The sequence below is a fragment of the Gossypium hirsutum genome, chromosome A06 (assembly GCF_007990345.1).
Source record: "Gossypium hirsutum isolate 1008001.06 chromosome A06, Gossypium_hirsutum_v2.1, whole genome shotgun sequence".
NCBI classification, from domain to species: domain Eukaryota; kingdom Viridiplantae; phylum Streptophyta; class Magnoliopsida; order Malvales; family Malvaceae; genus Gossypium; species Gossypium hirsutum.
Genome location: NC_053429.1, coordinates 60,571,641 through 60,598,487, shown reverse-complemented (window position 1 = coordinate 60,598,487; position 26,847 = coordinate 60,571,641). Strand labels below are relative to the sequence as shown.

General features: G+C 37.5%; 1 non-coding gene across 1 annotated transcript; it reads left to right on the top strand.

The window, feature by feature from the left end:
• The first annotated feature begins 23,298 nt into the window (after positions 1 to 23,298).
• On the top strand, positions 23,299 to 23,405 carry LOC121231760 (small nucleolar RNA R71). The gene has a single exon (XR_005929815.1). It is a non-coding gene; the product is annotated as a small nucleolar RNA R71 (small nucleolar RNA).
• Positions 23,406 to 26,847: the final 3,442 nt, after the last annotated feature.

The window sequence follows — 26,847 nt, the reverse complement described above, 5'->3', positions numbered from 1 at the left end:
TGCCTTCGGGACTTAACCCGGATTTAGTATCTCGCACAAAGGCCTTCGGATCTTAGTCCGGATATATTCACTTAGCACAAAGCCTTCGGGACTTAGCCCGGACAGCATTCAATTAATCATGCACATCTAACAATAATTCATGGCACATTCATATTTCATTTTCGTTTACGAAACTCAAACACAAGGCACATATCATCCTTGCACATTCGGCTCAATAGCCTCACATAGAGCATGATTTAATCACATCGTAATTTAAGCTCACTTACTCAAGAACTTACCTCGGGTGTTGTCGAACGATCCCGCTAACTATTCGACCACTTTTTCCTTCCCTTTATCGGATTTATTTCCCCTTTGCTCTTGAGCTTAATCAAACAAATAAATTGATTTCATCATTTAGGCATCAAAAGATGAACACAAGGCACTTAGCCCATATTCATACATTAGACATTAAAGTCTCATACATGCAAAAATCATGCATCAACACAACATATTAGCTAATTTCTTTCCCCTTGGCCGAATATGCATGTCCATTTTTGGGGTCGATTTCAACACTTAATACACACATATACACACTAGTAAAGCATCCTCCCCCTTTTCATCGATTTAACACATGCATTGCTCATCAACATGCAAAGTTACATTCGGCCTTAGCACACATCTTGCTAGCCGATTCTTCTCCCTTTAGCAACCAATGCACATATGTGCTCACACAAAAATGCTAAAAAGGAGGTTCAAGAATCATCAAGCCATCATCACATGCATCATTAACAAGCTTCATATTTTGCATGCAATGGCATTAACACAACCCCCACCTAGGCCGAATCTTAACTCATCCTCATGCCTCATCACCACAACATCAAACACCAACCAAGAATGATGCATCCATGGTCAAGTGCCATTTCCATCACATAGCAAAATTTAGACCATGGGCTAGGTAGAACTCAAGCTAACAACTAAAACATGCATGCATCTCATGGAACATCATAAACATACCTTGGCCTAGCTACATGCATGGCCGAATCTCTTCACCTTTCTTCTTCTTTCCTCCTTAAAATTTTTGGCCAAGGATGAACCAAAGGATGAGAAATTTTTTTCTTTGTTTTTCTTTCTAATTTAGGCTAAAATGGAGGTGAGAAAGGATGAACACAAACTTTTCTCCTTTCTTCTCTTGAGCTCACGGCAATGGGGGGGACAAACACTACACACACACATTTTTTTTCTTTTGTTTTCCATTTCTTTATTACCCATACTTCTTATTTTATTCTTCCACTAACAAAACATGTTTCATGACATGTTTTGCCCATCATTCTTTGTCATGGCCGGCCACTACTCATTAGGGGGGGAAATTTGACATGCAAGTCCCCCCCTTTGTCCACATGCACTAATAGGTCCTCACACATTGACCTATCACATTTTTGAATTTTCTCACATAAGTCCTATTGACTAAATTCACATGAAATCAACCAAATTGAAGCTTGAAATTTTCACACATTCATAATTACATATTCTAGACAATAAGTATCACATTCAAACATTTCGGTGACTCGGTTTAGCGGTCCCGAAACCACTTCCCGACTAGGGTCAACTTTGGGCTGTCACAACCTTCAAGTTTACTTCAGCATGTGATTGTTCCCGAGTGGAAATGGGACCAGATTACTATAGACATCATGACGGGATTGCCATTCTCAACAAGAAAGAAAGATGTTATTTGGGTCGTAGTTGACCGATTAACAAATTGGCTTATTTTATTCTGGTGCGTACCAACCACTCGCTTGATAAACTAGCCGAGTTGTATGTTTCTGAAATTTTGAGACTTCACGAAGTACCCTTCTCGATTATTTTGGATAGGGATCTGAGATTTACTTTGCGATTTTGGAAAAAGTTACAAGAAGCTTTGGGGAAATTTTTGATTTTTAGCACGGCTTTCCATCTGCAAACCAAAAGCCAATCAGAGAGAGTAATTTAGATTCTTGAGGACATGTCACTGTGTTATGTTCTTGAATTCCAAGGTAGCTGGGAAAAGTACTTACCACTGGTAAAGTTTGCCTACAACAATAGCTACAGTCGAGTTTGAAGATGGCACCTTACGAGGCTTTATACGGGCGTAAGTGTCGAACACCCTTGTTTTGGACTAAACTTAAAGAAAGTCAGATTCATGGGGTTGACTTAGTCAAAGAGACCGAAGAGAAAGTTAAGGTAATTCGTTATTGTTTGAAGGCCTTTTCGGATAGACAGAAATCCTACGCGAATTTGAAACGAAAGGAAATTGAGTTTCAAGTGGGTGATAAGGTGTTTTTGAAAATATCCTCGTGGAAGAAAGCCCTCAGATTCGATAAGAAAGAAAAATTAAGTCCCCATTTTATTGGACCTTATGAGGTGACTGAGAGAATTGGATCGATAGCTTATCGATTAGCCTTACCATCTGAGTTAGAGAAGATCCTTAATGTTTTCCATGTGTCGATGTTGCACCGTTACCATTCTGGCCCTTCGCACATTCTTTCGCCAATAGAGGTTGAGATTTGATTAGACATGACTTATGGCGAAGAGCCGGTTAAAATCTTAGCCGAGAGGTCAAACAATTGAGAAATAAAAGTATAGCACTCGTAAAAGTAGTCTGGCATTGACATGGGGTTGAAGAGGCCACATGGGAACCCGAGGATACTATGAGAGATCAATACCCTAACATTTTCACTGGTAAGATTTTCGAGGACGAAAATCCCTAAGAAGGGAGAGTTGTAACAGCCCAATTTTGGGCTTAGTTAGAACAGAGGTTTTGGAACCACAAACCCGAGGTCAGAGAAATTATTTTCAATATTATTTTATGTGTTATAGCATGTTTATATGAATGCATGAAAATTTTGGTGAAATAATTTTAGCGATTGCATGCTCAATTGCGAAAAAGGACTAAATCGCATAAAGGGAAAAAGTTTTGTTCTTCTAACAATTGGTGTGAAATAGTTAAAGAACCATAATTAGAGGTCTTTAAAGGGAAAATAGACCCATTTCAATAGGGTGGCCGGCCATAGAGACAAATAGGAGTAGGAAAGTCAAAATTAGGTGAAATTAGTAGCTTAATTTTACTAGAAATAAAACAAAAAGAAAAGGGTTGTCATCTTTTTCATCTCTTGTCCATACCATCGAAAATATCAACCATTTTAGGGGTTTTGGAGCTTCAAAATTTCCGCCACTCTTTACCCTTACAAGTAAGTGATTGTGATGGTCTTTCTCGATAATTTTTGTACTTTTGGGACCTTTGTAGCATAATCTAGCTAATAAGGGGACTATTTTGCAAAATGGTTGAAAGTCTAGGATTTTACCATGAGAGTTCATGTTGATTGCTAAATTTTTATGGAAGAAAATGAATCTTGGTTGTAAAACAAATAACTTTTGTGAAGTAGTTTTCATGGAAACCCTAACTAAGGACCATTTTGCATAAGTTATAAATCATGTGGTAAATGTGTGAAATAATGGGAATTGTGGGCTACTTTTAGTATAAAAAGAATTCAGCTAGGCTTGGTTAATGAGAAAATTTGATAAAAATTGATTTACGAGCCCAGGGGTAAAATAGTAATTTTGTGAAAGTCAAGAGGTAAAATGGTCATTTTGCCAAAATATGATTTATGAAGGGAGTTGATTAATATGATGATTAAATTAGTGAATTTTATCATTTTAGATTAAGAAATACAAAATCTGGACCTCAACCGAGGGAAGGCCAAACAAGTAGATTAAATCCAATTAGCCGCCACTTTTTGTATACCAAGGTCAGTTGTACGTAAGTAAGACAACTTTATCATTATTATGCATTGAATGATTAATTTTGCATAATATAGTTGAAATTTCTTATGAATAATGCATGATGAAATTCAATGTAGTAGAGTCTCGATTGAACCTAGGAATAGATTGGATATCCATGCTCTGACATTTGGGTGATATGTGTGCTAGTGTAAGACCATGTCTGGGACATGACATCGGCCACATTATGAAAGCCAGTGTAAGACCATGTTTGGGACATGGCATCGGTATTGATATGTGTCCTAGTGTAAGACCATGTCTGGGACATGGCATCGGCCACCTTATGAGAGCTAGTGTAAGACCATGTCTAGGACATGGCATCGGCCTCGACATGAGAGCTGGTGTAAGACCATGTCTAGGACATGGCATCGGCCTCGACATGTGAGTCAATGTAAGACCATGTCTGAGACATGGCATTGACAAATTCACCCTCTTGTGTAAATCTTGTCAAATATCCTTTATTATTCCAAATGGTTTCTCGGGTTATTTTAAAAGCTTATGAGAGTGATATGGGATGATATAATCATGTTGTGAGTGGTACAGGTTCTTATTCAAAACTCATGAGAAATTAATCTAGTTGTGTTGCCTTGATAGTAAGAATGACATGAGTAAGTTTTAGCTATGGAAATGATCTTGGGGAAGATATTATAGTCTTTGGCTTATACTTGCGATATAAAAGCATGTGGTGATATTTATCTTTGTTTATTCAAGAATGTGTGTTGATTTATATTATTCATGGTTGATGTTGTTATAGTTTTAAACTTATTTATATGCAACTTACTAAGCTTTATGCTTATTCCCTTTATTTTCCATTTTCTTATAGTTTTGCCAAGTTAGCATCGGGAATCAAGGGACGTCGAAGGCATCGATCACATTATCACCTGAAGCTTTTGGTATAGCTAATTTAAATGTTTTGATTATGGCATGTATAGTGACTTAAATCTTTTGTTTAGTGTCTTGTTAGTTTAGCCACAAGTGTTGACTCATATGATGGATGTGATATTCATTTTGTATAGGCCATTAATGTTGGCTAATATTGATTATTATTAAATACATTTGATGCAAATTTCTCATGGTTGTGGTTAATTTGGTCATATGTGTTATGCTTGGATTGGTTTTGGTTGATATTGTATAGGTTGGTGTAAGTAAGGGTAGCAAAAAGGCTTGGTAAATAGCCATATTTTTGTCCAAGTGGGTAGACACACGGGCGTGTGTCTAGACCATGTGCGACACAGAGCTTGACCCACGAGTGTGTAGTTCGGCCGTGTGTCCCCTGCACATCAATTTTACAAGTTAGTATGCATGGTAGTAAACACACGGGCAGAGACACGGCCGTGTGTCTTAGCCATGTAGAGAACACGGCCTAACACACGAGCATGTTCCGTGGCCGTGTGCCCTTAAGGGGTTGCTGACGTTAGAAAAAGAATGTCAAGGTTTTTGCACAATGGCTGAGACATGGGCGTGTCATGGCCATGTCGGGGACACGGGTCATAGACATGGGCGTGTGCTAAGTCGTGTAAAAACCATTGTAGGTTCAAATCAAAAAATAAATTTGCACGGGCTAGGGGCACGGCTGTGTGAGTCACACAGGCCTTTAACATGGCCATGTTAGGAAAACACACAGGCGTGTTGCCCTTCCACATAGGCGTGTGTCCTATCAGCTTGAGAATTTACAAAATTTTCTAGAGTGCACAGATTAGTCCCGAATTAATTCCAATGGGTATTCGGGGCCTCGTAGGCCCATAGTAGGGGCATGAAGGTATTATGAAAAGTTTTAAATTGGGACGAAATTTCATAACTAGGAAATGTATGATTGTTTGAGTTTAAGCCCGGTAACACCTCATATTCCTATTTCGGCGTTGAACTCGTTTAGCACCACAAACCCGGCCTAGATGTTATGGCTGAATCTGGCGTGTTACATTGAAGTGTTTTAGCGAAAACCTTGTGTGACAACCCGAATTAGGGCCTAATTGGAATAGTGGTTTCGTGACCACAAATCCGAGATAGAAATAATTGTTTTATAATTATTTTGGGGTTTATGATATGATTTCATGATTTTGTGAAAATTTCGTGATTAAATTTTATGCATTGAGCGCTTAAGTTGAGATTAGGGACTAAACCGAATAAATTGTAAAACTCGTGTTTTAGAAGTTTTTAGTATGAAATTGCTTTGGGATATTAACTAGGAGGTTTTAAATAGCAATTTGACCCATTCCTAAGTTTTGGACAAAAGTTGGACATGGAGGGAATTTTTGGAAAGTTTAGTAGTAAGGGCATTTTGGTCATTTGTATATTAAATGAAATAAAATGGGAAAAATAACACAAAATTGGTCATCATCTTCACTAGTTGCTGCCAAAATTTGCACTCCTCCATAGCTAGGGTTTCTTCAACTTTCAAGCTTCATACTAAGTGATTTCAAGCCCCGTTTTTAATGTTCTTCACATTTTTGAAATCCTCGTAGCTCGGTTTACCTATTTCTACCATTATTTTGAGTTAGGTTTTATGTTTAAAAATTTACCCATGAATGATAGGCATGTATTGTGTTGTTTGATGGTAGAATATGAATGTTTGAAGTTAGGAGAACGATCTTTTCTAAGCGATTTTTAACGAAAACGAGCAAAACGACATAATCGATAAAAATACCTATTGTTCATAACTATGTGTTAGAGTGAGAATTTGATGTTGCCATAGAAGAGAAAAATGACCAGTAGGTCATTAAGCATAAGAATAAGGGCTGAAATTAAATTTCTGAGCCTTGGGGCAAAATTGTAATTTTGTAAAAGTTAGGGGGCAAAAATGTAATTTTTGTATAATGCGATTTTTGGATTAAAATAAATAGTTCGAGTGTTAAATGAGCTAAATATGTTGTTATAGATCAAGAAAGGCATGGAATCGACCACGAACGGGGGAAGGAGAAAGTTTTGGACTAAATTGCAAAATTCCCATATTTTGCACCGAGGTAAGTTTGTATGTAAACAATACATTAATTTCATTTACATTCTTATATTTGAGCCTATTATATATATATACTAGTTGATGTTGAAGTATAAATCGACTATTGGAATAATGGAAATAAGTATAAATCGAGAGAGTCCCGGTTGAACATTCTGAAAGATCGAAAAAAATAGAGGGAGCATAGCTAGGTCACATATATGGTGCTGAGTGCACATCATGTGTACAAGAAAGCTACGAGATAATATGTAGTAGCTAGGTCACATGTGTGATACGGGATGTATCCCATGTAGACAAGAGAGCTACGTGAGAGATAAATGTAGCTAGGTCGCATGCGTGATTCCAAGTGAAGGACACCATGTAGACAAGAGAGCTACGAGACAAATCGGCTAGGTCGCATGAGTGGTACTAAGTGTTCACCATGTGTACAAGAGAGCCTAATTAAATGAAATATGATGGTGGGGCTATGTACTGAAACCATCAAGTATCGAGGATTAATCCGAATTGTTCAACGGGATGGCTTTGTGGTGACATTGTAGTCATGGGCCTATACTTGTGATGTATGAATTGTGGTGAAAATGATTTGTGATATATATATAAGTTAAAATGAGGTTAGTACAAAGAATGTGTGAAAGAGTGAAATTAGCATTAAAACTGTTTTGGACAGTAGCAGTAACGTGAATTTTAAAAATCACCAAAAATATAAGGAATTTAATTAGAGGTTGAATGAGATGTGAAATTAAATCTTAATGAGTCTATTTTCATATAAAAGAAACATAGCAAGAAAGGAATTCTATATTTTGAGATATTTACAATTGTGTGTGACTTGCTCAGGATGACTATGTGATCCCTTGTTCCAACTTCGAAAAATCATTAAAAATTTTACAAAACAAATTAAGAAATATAGTTTATATTCCTAAATTCCTTATTAAGTATAGTTTTAAATGAAACAGGTTTCATGGTTATTTGAATTGTGTACTGAGAGAAATTCAATTCGTAGTGAATAGAGGTCAGATCAGTTGAGCTGTGTAACAGGGGAAACTTTAACTAATAAACTGTACTAATTGCCTAAACCAAAAATTCTATAAAAAAATTAGTAAGAAGTTTTATGAGTCTAGATTTAGGGAAATTTTACGGATTTGAAGTTTGAGTTTCGTAACTCGAGTTATGATTTATTTAGTGATCATGACGCAAGAGGGACAGCTTGATCAAATCGGAGTAAATAGTAAAATTAAAAATATGATATAATTGAGTTATGTTGTAAACATATTAGATTCCTTATTTGTTATTTATATACTTACTTACTAAGCTATAAGCTTGCTTTCTTTTCTCTCCTTTGTCTTATAGTGTCATCCAGCTAGCACAGGAGTTAGAGATCGTTCAAGATCCGCCCGCACTATCAATACTCTTGGTATTCGAACTCAACATTTTGAAATATGGCATGTATAGCAGACTTAGTTATTTTGTTACGTGTCATAATTGTCTAGGTTTAAAATACTAATTATAGTATCAAACTAATCATTTTGTACGAAGCCTTTGAAATTGGTTTGTATTGTTAATGGCATATGTTATAATGATTCATGATCAAATTGCACGCCATATTTTTGTTGGGTTTTATTTAATAGTATATCCTATAATTTGTTAATACCTCGTACCCTGTTCCGGCGATGGATACGGGTAAGGGGTGTTACATTTAGTGGTATCAGAGCTATTGTTTAGTCGGTTCTCGGACTAATAAAGTGTGTGTAAAAGTCTAGCTATACATGCCATAAATATATTGTGATAGTGTGGTGACTCTTGATTATTCTAAACTATGTTTTGTTTTAATATAGTAATGGATCCTGAAGGAACTGCAGCTGATGATGCTGCTAGTAATGCACCGGCTCCCGCACAAGGGACCGTGCCTGTGGAAAGTATACCTGAGACATTGAGACAGAGAGATGAGGCTCGGGATGCCTTTCTCCAAATGATGAACAATTGGTATACTAAGTTTATTCGAGCAAATCCAAATGCTCAACCTCCTCCACCCCCTCCCATACCTCAGACGATTCCTGTAGCTGCTCAAGGCATAGATTTGGTAAGAACGAACAAGCCTCTGGTTGACAAGATTCGAAAACAAGGGGCCGAAGAGTTTAGAGCAAAGATCGATGATGATCTTGAGAAAGCGGAGTTCTACCTTGAAAATTCTACCCGTGTATTTGATGACCTCTCATGTACACCCGAGGAGTGCTTAAAGTGTGTTGTATCACTTTTGAGAGATTCGACCTACCACTGGTGGAAGACTTTGGTAGCAGTGGTGCCAAAAGAAAGAGTTACTTGGGATTTCTTCCAGGAAGAATTTAGAAAGAAATACATAAGTCAGCGATTTATTGATAAAAAATGGAAGGAGTTCCTTGAATTGAAGTAGGGCAAGATGTCTATGGCAGAGTATGAACGCGAATTTGTAAGACTCAGCAAGTATGCCCAGGAATGTGTGTCCATCGAGGCCATTATTTGCAGAAGGTTTGAGGATGGGCTAAATGAGGACATTAAAGTGCTTGTGGGAATTTTGGAGTTGAAAGAATTTGTAGTATTGGTTGACCGAGCTCTTAAAGCTGAAGAATTGAACAAAGAAAGAAGAAAGCTTCTATTGAGGCTCGAGATGCCAGAAAATAGCCGATAAGCAAGTCATTTCAATCTCAAAGAGGTCCAAAGAGACAAACCCTCGAATGACAGTTTCAACTGGGGATTCACACAGAGATTGTGGTAGAGCATATTCGGGGTCTAAAGCTCAAGCTACTTCGGTGGCAAGTGTGGGTAATGTGCGACCTAGAAAGCCCGAGTGTCAGCAATGTGGCAGGCAACATTATGGTGAGTGTTGGGGAAACGAGCGAGCTTGTTTCAGGTGCGGTTTTCGCAAGCATTTTATTAGAGACTGTCCGGAGAAAGTTAAAGAAGAAAGATTTCAAAGTGCTAGACAGAATACCACCGCTAGCAGAGGTAGACCACCGAGAAATACTGGAGGTGGGACTAGCAGTAAAACTACGATGAAAGATTCAGCAGCGAGATCAGAAGCTAGAGTGCCTGCTAGAGCTTATGCTATACGTGTCCGAGAGGATGCAACATCTCCCGATGTCATTACTGATACATTTTCTCTCTATGGTACTATTGTTATTGCATTGATTGATCCCGGGTCCATTCATTCCTATATTTGCATGAATTTAGTATCTAATAAAAGGTTGCTTGTTGAGTTTACTAAGTTTATGATTAAAGTGTCGAACCCCTTAGGCCAATATGTGCTAGTTGACAAGGTTTGCAAGAATTGTCCATTTATGATTCAAGGTCATTGTTTTCCGGCTAATCTGATGCTATTACCATTTGATGAGTTTGACGTTATTTTGGGAATGGACTGGTTGACATTGTATGATGCCAAGGTAGATTGTAAACAAAAAACACTAGAGTTGAAATGTGAAAATAGAGAAATTCTGTGGGTTGAAACAGATGAATCAAATAAATTGCCTATGGTGATTTCGCTCATGTCTATACAGAAATACATGAGGAAAGGGTGTGAAGCTTATCTGGCTTATGTAATGAATACTGAGTTGCCTCAACTGAAGTTTGAATCAGTACCGATAGTCTGTGAGTTTCCAGATGTATTTCCAGAGGAATTGCCTGGGTTGCCTCCGAACAGAGAGATAGAGTTTGCCATTGATTCATTGCCGGGTACTGCACCGATCTCGATTGCTCCATATAGAATGGCTCCGACTGAATTAAAAGAATTGAAGGTTCAGTTGCAAGAGTTAACAGATAAGGGATTTGTGAGACCGAGTTTCTCTCCCTGGGGTGCTCCTGTATTGTTCATAAAGAAGAAGGATGGTTCAATGAGACTTTGCATTGATTACCGTCAGCTTAATAAGGTGACTATAAAGAACAAGTACCCATTGCCGAGGATTGATGATTTATTCGATCAGTTAAAGGGGGCCATAGTGTTTTCAAAGATCAATTTGAGGTCTGGTTACTACCAGTTGAAAGTTAAGCAGTCGGATGTGCCAAAAATCGCCTTTAGAACAAGGTATGGACATTATGAGTTTCTTGTGATGCCTTTCGGCTTAACAAATGCTCCAGCTATATTTATGGACTTGATGAACCGAATCTTTCGGCCATATTTGGATAAGTTTGTAGTAGTGTTTATAGATGACATTCTAATTTATTCTCGGGATGAGTCTGAACATGCCGAACACTTGAGAACCATATTGCAGATCTTGAGAGAAAAGAAACTATTTGCTAAGTTTAGTAAAGTGAGTTTTGGCGTCGTGAAGTCGGATTTTTGGGACATATAGTCTCAGGTGATGGTATTCGGGTGGATCCAAGCAAGATTTCCGCGATCGTTGATTGGAAACCGCCAAAGAATGTATCCGAGGTTAGAAGCTTTTTAGGCTTGGCCGGGTATTATAGACGTTTTGTTGAGGGATTTTCGATGATTGCCTCTCCTATGACTAAGTTGTTACAAAAGAATATTAAGTTTGAATGGACTGATAAATGTCAGCAGAGTTTTGAAAAGTTGAAAGCATGATTGACTGAAGCACCAATTTTAGTACAGCCCGAGCCAGGAAAGGAGTTCGTAATTTATAGTGATGCATCATTGACAGGCCTTGGATGTGTGTTGATGCAAGAGGGTAAAGTGGTAGCTTATGCTTCGAGGCAGTTAAAACCGCATGAAAAGAACTATCCTACACATGATTTGGAATTGGCCGCTATTGTCTTTGCCTTGAAGATTTGGCGACATTATTTGTATGGTGAAAAATGTCGAATTTTTACTGATCACAAAAGTTTGAAGTATTTGATGAATCAAAAGGATTTGAATCTGCGACAGCGAAGATGGCTTGAATTATTAAAGGATTATGAGCTAGTGATTGATTATCATCCGGGAAAAGCAAATGTAGTTGCTGACGCCTTGAGCAGGAAATTTCTTTTTACTTTGAGAGCCATGAATACGGGGTTAGCATTGTCTGATGATAGGTCAATCTTAGCAGAGATGAGGGCTAAACCATTATTTCTCCAGTTGATTTGTGATGCTCAAAAGAACGATAGTGAGTTGCGAACCAAGAGAACTCAATGCGAATCAGGTTACGATTCAGATTTTTCAAGTTGGACCAGACGACTGTTTGATGTTTCGAGACAGGATATGTGTACCAAAAAACGATGAATTGATTCAGAAAATATTACATGAGGCGCACAGTGGCTGTTTATCAGTTCACCCTGGTAGCACAAAAATGTATAATGATTTAAAGAAGTTGTATTGATGGCCAGGTATGAAAAGGGACATTTCTGAATTTGTAACCAAGTGTTTGATCTGTCAACAAGTAAAAGCTGAACATCAAGTGCCTTCAGGACTACTTCAACCGGTAATGGTGCTTGAGTGGAAATGGGACAAGATTACCATGGATTTTGTAACTGGTTTACTTTTGACTCCTAAAAAGAAGGATGCTGTCTGGGTAGTGGTTGATAGATTAACAAAGTCAGCCCACTTTATACCAGTACGTACTGATTACTCACTTGATAAATTAGCTGAATTATATATTGCTGAAATTGTGAGGTTGCACGGAGTACCTATGTCTATAATATCAGATAGAGATCCGAGATTTACCTCGAGATTTTGGAAAAAGTTACAAGAAGCTTTGGGTACAAAATTGAACTTTAGTACCGCGTTTCATCCACAAACAGATGGTCAGTCGGAAAGAGTAATCCAGGTACTCGAGGATATGCTTAGATGCTGTGTCTTAAAATTTGGAGGTAGTTGGGAGAAATATCTATCTTTGATTGAATTTGCCTACAATAACAGTTATCAGTCAAGTATACAAATGGCACCGTACGAAGCCTTGTATGGTCGCAAGTGTCAGACTCCTTTATATTGGACCGAACTTAGTGAGAAACAGATTCACGGAGTTGACTAGTTAAAGAAACCGAAGAGAAAATAAAAGTAATTCGGGATTGCTTGAAAGCTGCTTCAGATCGACAAAAGTCATATGCAGATTTAAAAAGAAAAGATATTGAATTTCAGGTGGGTGATAAAGTGTTCTTGAAGGTGTCACCATGGAAAAAGATTCTGAGATTTAGCCGAAAAGGCAAGTTGAGTCCGCGTTTTATTGGGCCGTACGAGATTACTGAGAGGATTGGACCAGTGGCATATCGATTGGCCTTACCGGTAGAGTTAGAAAGAATTCATAACGTGTTTCATGTATCAATGTTGCAACGTTATCGTTCTGATCCTTCACATGTGATTTCTCCAACAGAAATTGAGATTCGACCGGATATGACCTATGAGGAGGAACAAATAAAGATTTTGGCTCGAGAAATTAAACAGTTAAGAAATAAAAGTATAGCCTTAGTGAAAGTATTCTGGCACAGACATGGGATAGAATAGGCTACGTGGGAACCTGAGGAAGCTATGAGGAAACAGTACCCGAACCTCTTTACCGGTAAGATTTTCGGGGACGAAAATCTCTAAAGGGGGGAAACTGAATTGTGACAACCCGAATTAGGGCCTAATCGGAATAGTAGTTTCGTGACCACAAATTCGAGATAGAAATAATTTTTTTATAATTATTTTGGGGTTTATGATATGATTTCATGATTTCGTGAAAATTTCGTGATGAAATTCTATGCATTGAGCGCTTAAGTTGAGATTAGGGACTAAACTGAATAAATTGTAAAACTTGTGTTTTAGAAGTTTTTAGTATGAAATTGCTTTGGGATATTAACTAGGAGGTCTTAAATAGCAATTTGACCCATTCTTAAGTTTTGGACAAAAGTTGGACATGGAGGGAATTTTTGGAAAGTTTAGTAGTAAGGGCATTTTAGTCATTTGTATATTAAATGAAATAAAATGGGGAAAATAACACAAAATTGGTCATCATCTTCACTAGTTGCTGCCGAAATTTTCTGTCCTCCATAGCTAGGTTTCTTCAACTTTCAAGCTTCATACTACGTGATTTCAAGCCCCGTTTTTAATGTTTTTCACATTTTTGAAATCCTCGTAGCTCGGTTTACCTATTTCTACCATTATTTCGAGTTAGGGTTTATGTTTAAAAATTTACCCATGAATGATAGGCATGTATTGTGTTGTTTGATGGAAGAATATGAATGTTTGAAGTTAGGAGAACGATCTTTTCTAAGCGATTTTTAATGAAAACGAGCAAAACGACATAATCGATAAAAATACCTATTGTTCATAACTATGTGTTAGTGTGAGAATTTGATGTTGCCATAGAAGAGAAAAATGATCAGTAGGTCATTAAACATAAGAATAAGGGCTGAAATTAAATTTCCACCTCCCTACTCCCTAAGTGGCATCACTTAGCCACTCCTCCACAAGGCTTTTTGATGCTATTTTTCCCCTCTTTTTATTTAAAAGCCCAACTACTTGCCAACTCTGATTCTTTTAATAATTAAACTATAATTTCATTTATTCCTAGGTTCGAACTCAAACCTTAATTAAGACCTACTATAATTATCACATGGCTAGGAACATAAAACACAATTTTTATCAAAACTGAAAACAAAGAAAGTTCGGGATTTCGAGATTTTTGGGTTTCAGGATTTTTGGGGCGTTACAACTCGAGTAAGGGGTGTTACATAAGGTATGATCTTTGATCTGTTTTTGATGATTTTTACGTTTTTGTGATCGTTGCTTTATGTTCTAGCTAGTCCATGTCTTAATTTTTGAAAGTGTTGATAATTTTGAGATATGCCATGGATGAATCCATGAGTTTTGTGTTGTTAATTGATGAAAAATGAAATATATGAGTTAGGTTAATATGTTTTGTATTGGGATTTTTGATGAATTTGATTATATGGGCTAATTTCTGAAAATGAGAAATTGAAGGTTAAAATGTGAAATAAGTGAAAGTTATCGGCTGCAGAGACTATATGAAAATTTGGTTAAGCATGAGAAATGTGAAATTATGTGTATTTTGTGATTTTATGAAATAAGGACTAAAATGTCAAAATGTGAAAAATTAAGGGCTAATGTGCAAAATGCCCATTTATGTGTTTGTCGATTAAATTGAATGAATTGGTGATTAAATGGGTTAATTTTGAATACATATAGATCAAGAAAGAAAGAACTCAGATTTAGATCGGTGAAAATCAAAGGTTATTGAGTAATTGATCCGTTTCACCAATTCCGAGTATGGGGTAAGTTTGTACATGATAAATGAAGTTACAATTATGTTTTTAATGCTTTAATAATGCATAAATTGTATATATGTGACTATGATTGCGTACGACAATAAATCAACTATGTTTGGTACTTAGTGTGTGTTTCAAAATAGCTTCGGCTATAAATAGCACTTAGTGTGCGAATTGGAATAGCTTCAGCTATATGAGGCACTAAGTGTGTGATACCGAGGCAACTATAGTTTAATGTGATGGCACTAAGTGTGCGAGATTGTTATAGCTTTAGCTAATCATTGATGTACTAAGTGTCGAATTTTTAGAGCATTAAAAGACTTCCGAATGAATTAATGTATTGAACAAAGAGGTGAGAATGAAATAAATAAATATGGGAAAGTTCAGGTATGTACGATACTTATGTGGTAGTTGATACTATTTGTATGAAGCTTGATGAATTTGTATATACATGTTAAATGGTGGTGGATTAGAATTGAATGATGATATAAGAACCAATAAGTGTTTATGACCTGTTGAGTATATTTGGTATGAACTTACTAAGCTATGAAGCTTATTGTGTGATATTTGTCTTTTTTTTATAGAGTATTGAAGCTAGCTCGGACATCAACGATCATCGAGAACCATCATCACACTATCGAATCAACTCGTTGGTACTTTTAAAGCTTTGTATATATAGTATATGGCATGTATAGGCTAGTGTCATTTTGGTATATCTTGAGTTATGATATTAGCCATGAGATTTGGCTTGTAAACTTGGAATGTATAGCCATTAAATTTGGCTTGAATTATGTGTTTGGTAAGTTGTACATAATGTTTATGTGATGTTTTGGTTATGGAATTGAGTAACTGAGATTGTTATGTATAGATGACATGATATATGCACATATTGGTTGGTTTTTTGTTGTTTATATATGTGTTGAAATGGTATCAATTGGGTTGATTTATGTGCATGAGAAAAGGGTGGCAAATTGGCTTTTCAAATAGCCTATTTTTGTCCACACGGGCAGAGACACGGGCGTGTGTTTGATCACGTGATTTTGTGATAGGTTTTAAATATTTATAATTCCTCAGTCTTGAACTAACTATTATCGCGATGTAGGCGAGTGTACCTATCGAACAGTAATATAGTTTTAGTAAGACCGGATTATCGAACCCAAAGGACCTAAAAGTACTAGTAATGACTGTCTTTTTATTATCTAGCCTAAGAATAAAGAGGTTTTTGTTTTAACTAACTAATTATATAAACTAAGAATGCATAGAGAATGGAATTGCGGAATTGCTTTTGGAAAAATCGATTGAATGAAGACAATACCTAAGGAAAAATCCACCTAGACTGTACTTGTTATTTTGGTTCTGAATCGGACGATTTATTCATTTAACTTGTTCCGTAGAGATCCCTAAGTTTTGTTATTATCCCTATTCAAAGACTAATAACATCTAATCCCTAGATTGAATAACCGAGACTTTTCTCTAATTAACACTCTAGGGTTGCATTAACTCGATCTATGGATCCCCTTATTAGGTTTCACCCTAATCCAGCAAAATCTTGTCACCCTATGTCTAGGCGCGCAATCAACTCCGCCTAATTATAACAAATGTACTCTTAAACAGGGTCTATTCCTCCTCTGGATAAGAGCTTATCTTGAATCAGTATCCTGGGATATCAAAACAAGAATTAAGAATACATAATTGAAAACAAGTCAAATATTTATCATACAATTCAGAAAATAATAACAAGATTCGTCTTAGGTTTCATTCCCCTTAGGTATTTAGGGGATTTAGTTCATAACTAAATAAGAAAACATCTCAGAATAATAAAGAATACAAAACATAAAGAAAACCCAAAACTCCTGAAGGGGAATTGAGGAGAGATCTTTAGTCTTGATGATGAATTCGGCTTCTGAGATGAATCAATCGGCTTTCTTGGAGTAATTCCTTACCCCCTACTCCGTCCTCCCTTTTCTTCCTTCTCTAAGGTGTATTTATAAGCTTTGGAATGCCTAAAAGCCCTCAAAATTAGCCTTTTCTGAATTGGACTCAACTTGGGCTTGGTAGGACACGCGCGTGTGACACGCCATGTGCGATTACTTTAGGCCGTGCTCGAGCCTACCAAATTGACACGGCCATGTGGTCTACCCGTGTGAGGAGGTCTAGGCCATGTTGTTTACATACTTTGGCCCATTTTCTCCGTTTTTGGCCTGTTTCGCATTCCTTTCGCTCTCTTATTCTCTTCTAAGTGTAAAACATGAAATTAAAACATTAAGAGCATCGAATTCACCAATTCTAATGGAAAATCATCCATAAAATGCGTTAAACATGGGGTAAAAATATGTATAAATTACGGTTTATCAAATACCCCCATACTTAAGTATTTGCTTGTCCTCAAGCAAAATTCTCAACTCATAATCAAAATAAATTCTTCTCAACTTATAATTTCTATCGATAATATCTCAGAATAATCCATAGGTAATCATACATTGAGAATTCAACTAAAAGAACATAAAAGTTTCAAACATTCCAAGTTGAGTATTTAATCATGCAAACATAGGTGTCTCTTCTCATTTAAGTAATTACCTTTGATTCAGAATATCATAGAGTTTCACGTCCTCGCTACAGATTCACTCAAATCGCTCGAGGTGTTTAAGGACAATAAATGAAGCATTCAATAGTCAATAATGAAAAGTCATTACCATAGGCTTGCATGAAAATCAAATCTCCACCAGTATAATTTAAGATGATACATCAATCAAAAGGTCTTTAGAGGGTTGTAATGAGGTTTGGTTAGGGGGTGTGGTCACAAGCTGAAAGAAAAGGTTAGAATCGAGATTGAATTGAAAAATTACCTAACTAGAAAAAGAGTTAATCGTCACTTGTGTACAATAGAGCTTCTTCTCAAACTAAGGAATTTAACTTCTGAAGCTTACAAACAGAAGATCACTACTAATATGGATACATGTTTTTGTTTTTTGAAGAACAAGTCAAATTACAGAGTAGAATAAAACATAGCTAAGCAACTATTTCAATTCAAATCTCGACAAAAATAGGGCTTAAATTAATTTCGGGGATTTCAACAATAATGGGTTAAAGGTTAATATTAAGGGTAATATAAGAAATGGCTTGTTAGGCTCAAGGGGGTTCACTAGGGGTTAATTGTGGAGGTAGGCTTTTCATGGAATGAGTGGGTTAATCCTAAGTGCCTTAATCATTTTGACATATCAAATCAAATGGTGTGGTCTCAACATGAATAATCAAGCAAGTTCTAAAACAACAGTTCACTACTGACGCACTCAAAGCAATAATAAAAGTGAGCATCAAAGAATTAATAGATGCTCAAAAGGCTCAAAAATCTCACAAAAATTATGGCTTTTTGATGTTTAAAACTTGTGAATCCCAACTCAAAGTAATACCTAAACTTTGGGGAAACAACCTAAGATTTAAATTCTTAAAAATCAACTTATCATGCTTGATTCTCTAATGTCTTAAAGTTTAAACAATCAATGCATAAATGCATATGTTTTAATTCAAGATATATCAATCAAAATCATAAATCAATCAAAATTTATCCTAAATATGATATGAGAGCTTTTCAAGAGAACAAGGCAGTCATTCAGGGATTTTTCTAATAATGAAATAAATACCCCCCACACTTAAGATGTACATTGCCCTCAATGTACAAAGATAGATATTAGAGTATAAAAATAAGATAGGGAGAGAAGTGAAACTTCTTGTATGATGAATTCCTAGAACTAGAGTTCTGGAGAGTAATCAGTTCGAGAGTGGAGGAGGATACTCTGGCGGTCGTAGAGGTTCATTAGGCCATAAGTCCTGCGCAAAAAGGATATTATCTCTAGTGGTAGCTATAGTCGTGGGCAAGTAGGACATGGCAGTCGTGGAGAACCTTTCTTGGTGGAGTTTTAGTTCCTATGTGATGATGAGCTTAAGAGCTCTATATAACTGTGATAAAATCAAGAACTTTTTAGGGGATATTAGCAAGAATAATTACTCAAAAAGAAATAACCGAAATTAATAATTAAAAATAAATTTTGTAAAATCTAATAAAAATAAAAAGTAGTTTTAATAAAAATTAAAAACATAAAATAATAAATAAATGTTTTTAAACATCTTCATTGCTGGATGGTTCGCGAGGTGGGACTGGCAATGAGATGTGGAGGTGCTGACAAATCTACTGTAGAGTAGCATCAATGTTGTCAAATTGTTGAAAACACTACTGCTTGAATCGAGTGAGGCGCTCAGAGATGTCCTCGTGCTATGGGGGAACATCATCAGGAATATCCTCTTAGGCCTCCTCCTCAGTAGATTGGGCGAGATGATATTGGGGAAGGTAGGTTCCTCGGCGCCTCTCGATCATCCTCATGCTAAGCATGCTCGAGATGCCTTGTGGAGACATCTGGCCGATGAGGATAAGGGATGATTCTTAGGCCGCGGTGTTGAGGAGCCCAAAGTGTCACGCTAGTCGAGTCACATAGGGGCCAATGGAGATGACCCCCTTCCTATGCCGCTCCGTCTGGTGCTGAATCACGAGGGCGATGAAATAGGCAAGGTCGATGATGTGCCCATGCGACATACACCATAAGAAGTAGGCGTCGTGAGTGTTGACGATGCTAATTCTCTCTCACCTCCTTGTAATCATGTGAGCCAAAATGGCCTGTAGGTACCTCATGAATGGTGGGAGAACTAATGCCTTGGAGCGGCTAGGATTGTAGGAGGCTACGCTAGGGGCCAAGGTGTGCTAGCACTTCGACGGAGAGAAATGTATGTGGCGAGTGAGACCATTTAAGTCATTCTATTCCTTGAACTCCTCCGTATATAAACCCAATGCCGTACCGAATTCTGGGACGCTGAGCTGGTGGACTAACCCGCCTAGGTAAAACTGGACCGTGCCGGGATCATCGTAATTTGTCATTACAGTCTAAAGATGGAACGTTGAGCATAGTTCCATCATGAGCTCGAGGTATGTTGGTTTGATAATCCCAAAGAACAGGTCCCAAGGGTCGATGGTTAGGAGGGCTCAAATCGCATCAGCCATCTGAACTTGTTCTACGGCAGCCCAGTCGGTGCAGCAGCTCGCAATTAAGGTTCGGGCCCGAAGTATATGGAAAAGCTCTTCTTGGGGCCCTTGGGGGAACTGTAGGAGAGGGTGACAAATTTTTGTGGTTGGACCAATGGAAGATGAGGTTCCCTTCCTCTTCTTCGAGGCAGGTACGAAGGTTTTCTTTCCTCATGAAGACGACATTAAAAGCATGGAATATAAAGAATAATAATAATAGGTAAACAAATTTGAAGAAGTAAAAGGCATGAATTTGAACTAACTATTTCAGCCAAGACTACTAATATGAATCAAACTCAACCACAATAACAATAACAATGAGAATGAGAATAGAAATGTAATGGGTATGAGGTTTTCCTAATCTCAATTTAACACGGAATGTATGATAACTAACCTAGTAATGCAAATAAAATGATAGACATTGGCATGGTAATAGCATGAGAATAAGCATAGTAATGTCATGGGTATGAGGTGTTCCTAATAACTTGATTTAACATGAAATGTATGATAACTGACCTAATAATGCAAATTAAATGATAGAAAATGAAAAATAGTTCAAAAGATATGAAGATTATGTTGATAATAAGCGTTAGAAATAAGTAAAATAGAAGTGAAAGGAGTAAACAAACACTAAGGGAAAGAGATTGAGCGTAAAAAATGAAGTGGGAAGCAGCGCACGGGCATGGCAGAGAGGCTGTGTGGAGTTACAACGGCTAGGGTTAGGGTTTTTGAATGGAGAAGAAAGTGAATACTGCAGTGTATTTATAGATTTTGGGCCACACGGCCAGGGCACACGCCCGTGTTCCCCAATTTCAGCCCGTGTATTCGCGAATTTCAAATTTGGGCACGTCTGACATTTAGTACACGCCTGTGTTCCTTGGGCGTGTGGGTGCACACGACCATTTCACACGGTCATGTCTGGCGTTGTTCGCTTTTCCCACGCCCGTGTGGGAAATCCCCACGCCCGTGTCAATCTAACAGGTTCATCCACGGGTGTTAGACATGGGCGTGTCGTACGCCTGTGCTAGTTTCTCAGTTTCAACTACGGGTCTTCCGCCCGTGTTGTTTTGGTAGGCTCAACCACGGCCATGTCACATGGCCGTGGCGTTTTATTGTAGCCCATGTTTGGGGAAATCCTTGCCCTGTTTTCACACGGCCATTAGCACGCCCGTGTGCTTGGCCGTGTCTCTATGGAAAACCTGTATTCAAGAGCTCCATTAGTAAGTTAGATGTTGAAGACTAAATTTTTAAAGAAGTTAATACAGTTAGTGCTCGGGTTGCCTCCCGAGAAGTGCTTATTTATAGTCTAAGCTTGACTTACCTCTCCGTTGAATAATCATGGTGGTTTGAGGAGTTTATACTCCTCATTCTTGTCATCAATCTCATCAAAATAAGTTTTTAAACGGGTGTTCTTTACCTTAAAAGTGCCGAACTTAGGGTGCCTTACCTCGACCGTACCGAATGCAAAGATACTAAGTACCGTAAGAGGGATTTCTTCATTCGGTGTGGTAACAAAAATGTGGGGATCTGCGGCATCTAATAAGACTATATCTCCAATCTTAAGTTGATTTGGAAAGGTATTGAGCTCGTTCTGTTGTAGATTTGGTTTGTCGGGTGTTCTTGGTTTATGCGTCTGCCATTCATTGAGTTCCTCGATTTGTAATCTTCGATCTTCATGAACATTTCCTTTACTATTTCTTGAGAATGACTCGTGTGCTTCCTTCAAACTCATTTCCTGTAAAGTAGGTTGTACCATATTGTCAGTTCTAGGAGAATGGGTTAAACGATCACCTTCAATTCCCGATGTGTTGCCAGAATTGCGAGATTGAAGGGTGATTGTTTCGTCTCCCAGACAGAGTGTGAGTTCACCTGCACCAACATCAATAATCATTTTAGCAGTTGCTAAAAAGGGCCTTCCCAGAATTAAAGGAGTGTTGCTATCCTCCTCTATATCTAGAACAATAAAGTCAACGGGAAATATAAATTTATGATTTTAACTTGTAAATCTTCAATAATACCCCTAGGGAACCTTATATTTTTATCTGCTAATTGAATGCTCATCCTATTTTGTTCGGGTTTTCCGAGACCTAATTGCTTAAACATTTTGTAGGGCGTGACGTTAATACTTGCCCCTAAATCAGCTAATGCATTATTAACATCTAAACTACCAATTAAGGAAGGAATTGTAAAACTCCCTGGATATTTTAGTTTGTTCGGTAGTCTATTTTGGAAAATAGCTCAGCAAATTGCGTTTAGCTCCACGTGCGACACCTCGTCCAACTTCCGCTTATTTGCTAAAAGTTCTTTTAAAAATTTCATTGCGTTTGGCATCTGCGATAAGGCTTCAATAAACGGTAAGTTAATATGTAATTTTTTTAAGAGTTTAAGGAATTTACCAAATTGTTCATCTGAGCGGTCTTTCCTTGTCACGTTGGGGTATGGCACACGAGGTTTATATTCGACATTCACCATTTTGTTTTTATTGTTATTTACCTCACCTTGACCTTTGCTTACCACAGTTTCTTGCCTCGGTTCTAGTTCAGGCTCAACGAATCCTTTTTCATCTTGAATATTAATTGCGTTGAGTTGTTCCCTTGGGTTGGGTTCATTATTACTTGGCAAGCTACCTTGTGGTCGTTCGGAAATTAGTTTGGAAAGCTGGCCTATCTGAGTTTCGAACCCTTGGATCGACGCTTGTTGATTTTTAAGTGCTATCTCGGTGTTCTAGAAATGAGTTTCTGACACCGAAATAAACTTTGAGAGCATCTCTTCAAGGTTCGGCTTCTTTTCCTGTTGGTAAGGTGGTTGTTGGTATCCTAGAGGAGGTTGTGGTCTTTGATTTCCTTGACCGCTCCACGAGAAATTGGGGTGGTTCCTCCAACCTGCATTGTAAGTGTTACAATATGGATTGTTTTGAGGTCGAGGATTATTACCCATGTAGTTTAATTACTCGTTATCCATGTTGTGGCCATAAGGTTGGCATTCCGAATGGCTTGTTCCACCTCTACTTACTTTGCACTGCATTACTGGGTGAACTTATGAAGAACTAAGAAAACCATCAATCTTTTTATTTAAGAGTTCTACCTGATTAGAGAGCATGGTGACCGAATCGATGTTATAAATGTCAGCTATTTTCGTTGGGTTTGTCCTCATGACTTGCCACTGATAGTTATTCAGTGACATCTCCTCTATAAACTCATAGGCATCTTCAGGTGTTTTATTATTGATGGTTTCGCCAGTAGCTGCGTCAACCATTTGTCGAGTCGAAGGATTCAGGCCATTGTGGAACGTTTGAATCTGTAGCCAAAGAGGTAACCCATGGTGAGGGCACGCTCTCAAAAGGTCCTTGTATCTCTCTCATGCATCGTAGAGTGTTTCTAAATCCATCTGCACAAAAGAAGAGATATCATTACGTAATTTAGCCATTTTAGCCGACGAAAAATGTTTTAGTAATAAATTTTCGGTCATTTGTTCCCAAGTAGTAATTGACCCTCGTGGTAACGAGTTCAACCATTGTTTAGCTTTGTTCCTCAATGAAAAAGGGAATAACCGAAGACGAATGGCATCATCAGAGACACCATTAATTTTAAATGTATCGCATAGTTCTAAGAAGTTGGCTAAATGAGAGATGGGATCCTCATCTTGCAAACCATCAAACTGAACAAATTGCTGTATCATTTGAATAGTCTTAATTCAAAAGTATTTGCAGCTACAGCAGGTCTAACTATGCTCGATTCAGTTCCTATTAAAGAAGGTTTAGCATAATCATACATAGTACGTGGAGCAGGATTTTGATTAACCGCAATTGTAGGAGGTAGCTGATTGTCTTGGTTTTCAGCCATCTCTTCGGTTGGGGGTTGAGTATCGTCTTCTTGCTCATTCTCTGTGTATCTTAAGCTTCGCCTTATTTCTCTTTGATTTCTGCAAACTGTACGATCGATTTCTTCGTCAAAAAGTAATGGTCCTGACAGATTTCTTCTAGTCATAAACTATAAAAACCTGCCATAAGAAGGAAAAAGTAAATTAATAAATAATAATAATAAATTAAAGTGCACGAAAAATAAATGGCTAAAGTAATAAAAATTGAGTGATCCTAATATTTCAATTCCCCGGTAATTGCGTCAAAAACTTGATCGCGTGATTTTGTGATAGGTTTTAAATATTTATAATTACTCGTTCTTGAACTAACTATAATTGCGATGTAGGCAAGTGTACCTATCGAGCAGTAGTATAGTTTTAGCAAGACCAGATTGTCGAACCCAAAGGAACTAAAAGTACTAGTAATGACTATCTTTTTATTATCTAGCCTAAGAATAAAGAGGTTTTTGTTTTAACCAACTAATTATATAAACTAAGAACGCACAGAGAATGGAATTGGGGAATTGCTTTTGGAAAAATCGATTGAATGAAGACAATACCTAAGGAAAAATCCACCTAGACTGTACTTGTTATTCTGGCTCTAAATAAGATGATTTATTCATTTAACTTGTTCCGTAGAGATCCTTAAGTTTTGTTATTATCCCTATTCAAGACTAATAATGTCTAATCCCTAGATTGAATAACTGAGACTTTTCTCTAATTAACACTCTAGGGTTGCATTAACTCGATCTATGGATCCCCTTATTAGGTTTCACCCTAATCTGGCAAAATCTTGTCACCCTATGTCTAGGCGCGCAATCAACTCTGCTTAATTATGACAAATGTACTCTTAAACAGGGTCTATTCCTCCTCTGAATAAGATATTATCTTGAATCGGTATCCTGGGATATCAAAACAAGAATTAAGAACAGTTAATTAAGAACAAGTCAAATATTTCTCATACAATTCAGAAAATAATAACAAGATTCGTCTCAAGTTTCATTCCCCTTAGGTATTTAGGGGATTTAGTTCATAACTAAATAAGAAAAACATCTCAGAATAATAAAGAATACAAAACATAAAGAAAACCCAAAACTCCTGAAGGGGAATTGAGGAGAGGTCTTCAGTCTTGATGATGAATCTGGCTTCTGAGATGAATCAATCACTTTCTTGGAGTAATTCCTTACCCCTTACTCTGTTCTCTCTTTCTTCCTTCTCTAAGGTGTATTTATAGGCTTTGGAAAGCCTAAAAAGCCCTCAAAATTAGCCTTTTCTGAATTGGACTCAACTTGGGTTCGGCAGGGACACGTCCGTGTGAGATTAGTTCAGGCCGTGCTCGAGACTGCCAAATTGACACGGTCGTGTGGTTTGCCCATGTGAGGAGGTCCAGGCCGTGTTGATTTCGTACTTTGGCCCATTTTCTCGATTTTTGGCCCATTTCTTGTTCCTTTCACTCTCTTATGCTCTCCTAAGTGTAAAACATGAAATTAAAGCATTAGGAGCATCGAATTCACCAATTCTAATGGAAAATCATCCATAAAATGCGTTAAATATGGGGTAAAAATATGTATAAATTACGGTTTATCAGTGTCTCAGCCGTGTGTGACACACGGTCATGTTACATGGTTGTGTGTCCCCTGGGGTACCCTACGAATTAAAGTCAGTATACCCTACAATTTTGACACGGTTTAGATGCACGGGCGTGTCTACTGGTCATGTGTGGCACAAGGGTTGGCACATAGGCGTGTGGTCGGCCGTGTGACCCAAGTCAGTAACCCCCTTAGATTTCACACGGCCTGGCACACGAGCTTGTCCCCGGCCATGTGGTACAAGTCAGTATGTATGCCCTATTTTCACACGGTCTGTGACACAGGCGTGTTTGGTAACCGTGTGAGGCACACAGCCTGTTCACACGGGCGTGTGACCCTGTAATTAAACAAAATTTTCTAAGTTTCCCAAGGTTTGCATATGTTATCGGTTTAGTCCTGAACCACTTCTAAGCATGTTTTAAGGTTTCATAGACCCATGTAAGGGACATTGTGAATGATTTATATGGACTTTGATTATGATTGCTTAAATGTCTGAGAATGATGTGTATTGATTGGTAATGCCTCATAACCCTATTCCAACGATGGATACGATTTAGGGGTGTTACACAGGATCTATTCTGTTTGGGTCTTGTTTGATGTACTATCAGTTCGCTCTGATGCCCAAGACAAGGCATCTCTCTAATTAGACTTGATGTATGACATATTAGTCTTTTAATCAGTTTGCTCAGTTCTAATTAGAGTAAGGACATGTTTAGGTTCGTCTACTAACACAAGCCATCTTTTTGTACTACGATCCAATCGTGTAATACCGATTAGTATTAGTTAAACATTAGACAACCAATGAGAAACATTTGCTTCCATTTTTATTTACATGAAAAAACCATGTGAAGATAATTATACAAAGTATATTAATGTAATCAATTAATTTATTTTATCGACTAGCTTGTTTTAAAAATTTACAAGTGTATATTGACGAACATACCACACTCAGGACACTAGATCCAACAATCCGATTTAGATATTTTTCTGAAGAGTATAATTTTTTTCCCAAGGAAGGAAATAAGATCTGTATTATGTGTTAAAGATTGGAATTAGTTCAAAAAGTCACTTGAAAATATATTGATCAAACATTGGAATTGACGAATACAGAGGGCATGTTAGTAATTAGTTCAAAGTGCTTCTTCATTTGTTTGGTGCATATGTACTAACCTTGAAGAATGTCATTGGACTTGGGATTTAAATGTCTCCTCCTAAAAGGACTCTCTTGCCTTAAGTTACTTGATCTCTACCTTTAATTGATTGGATTGGGCTTTAGAATCTTCGTACTTGGCTTTCCAAGTGGAGATAGTGAACTATAGCTCCTTATTGTGGCTGACAGTATTTTCATGGGATTGGCACAGTTGAGCGATAGTTGAGCCAAAGACTACTCACCTAATTGTACAACCTTTTTTAAG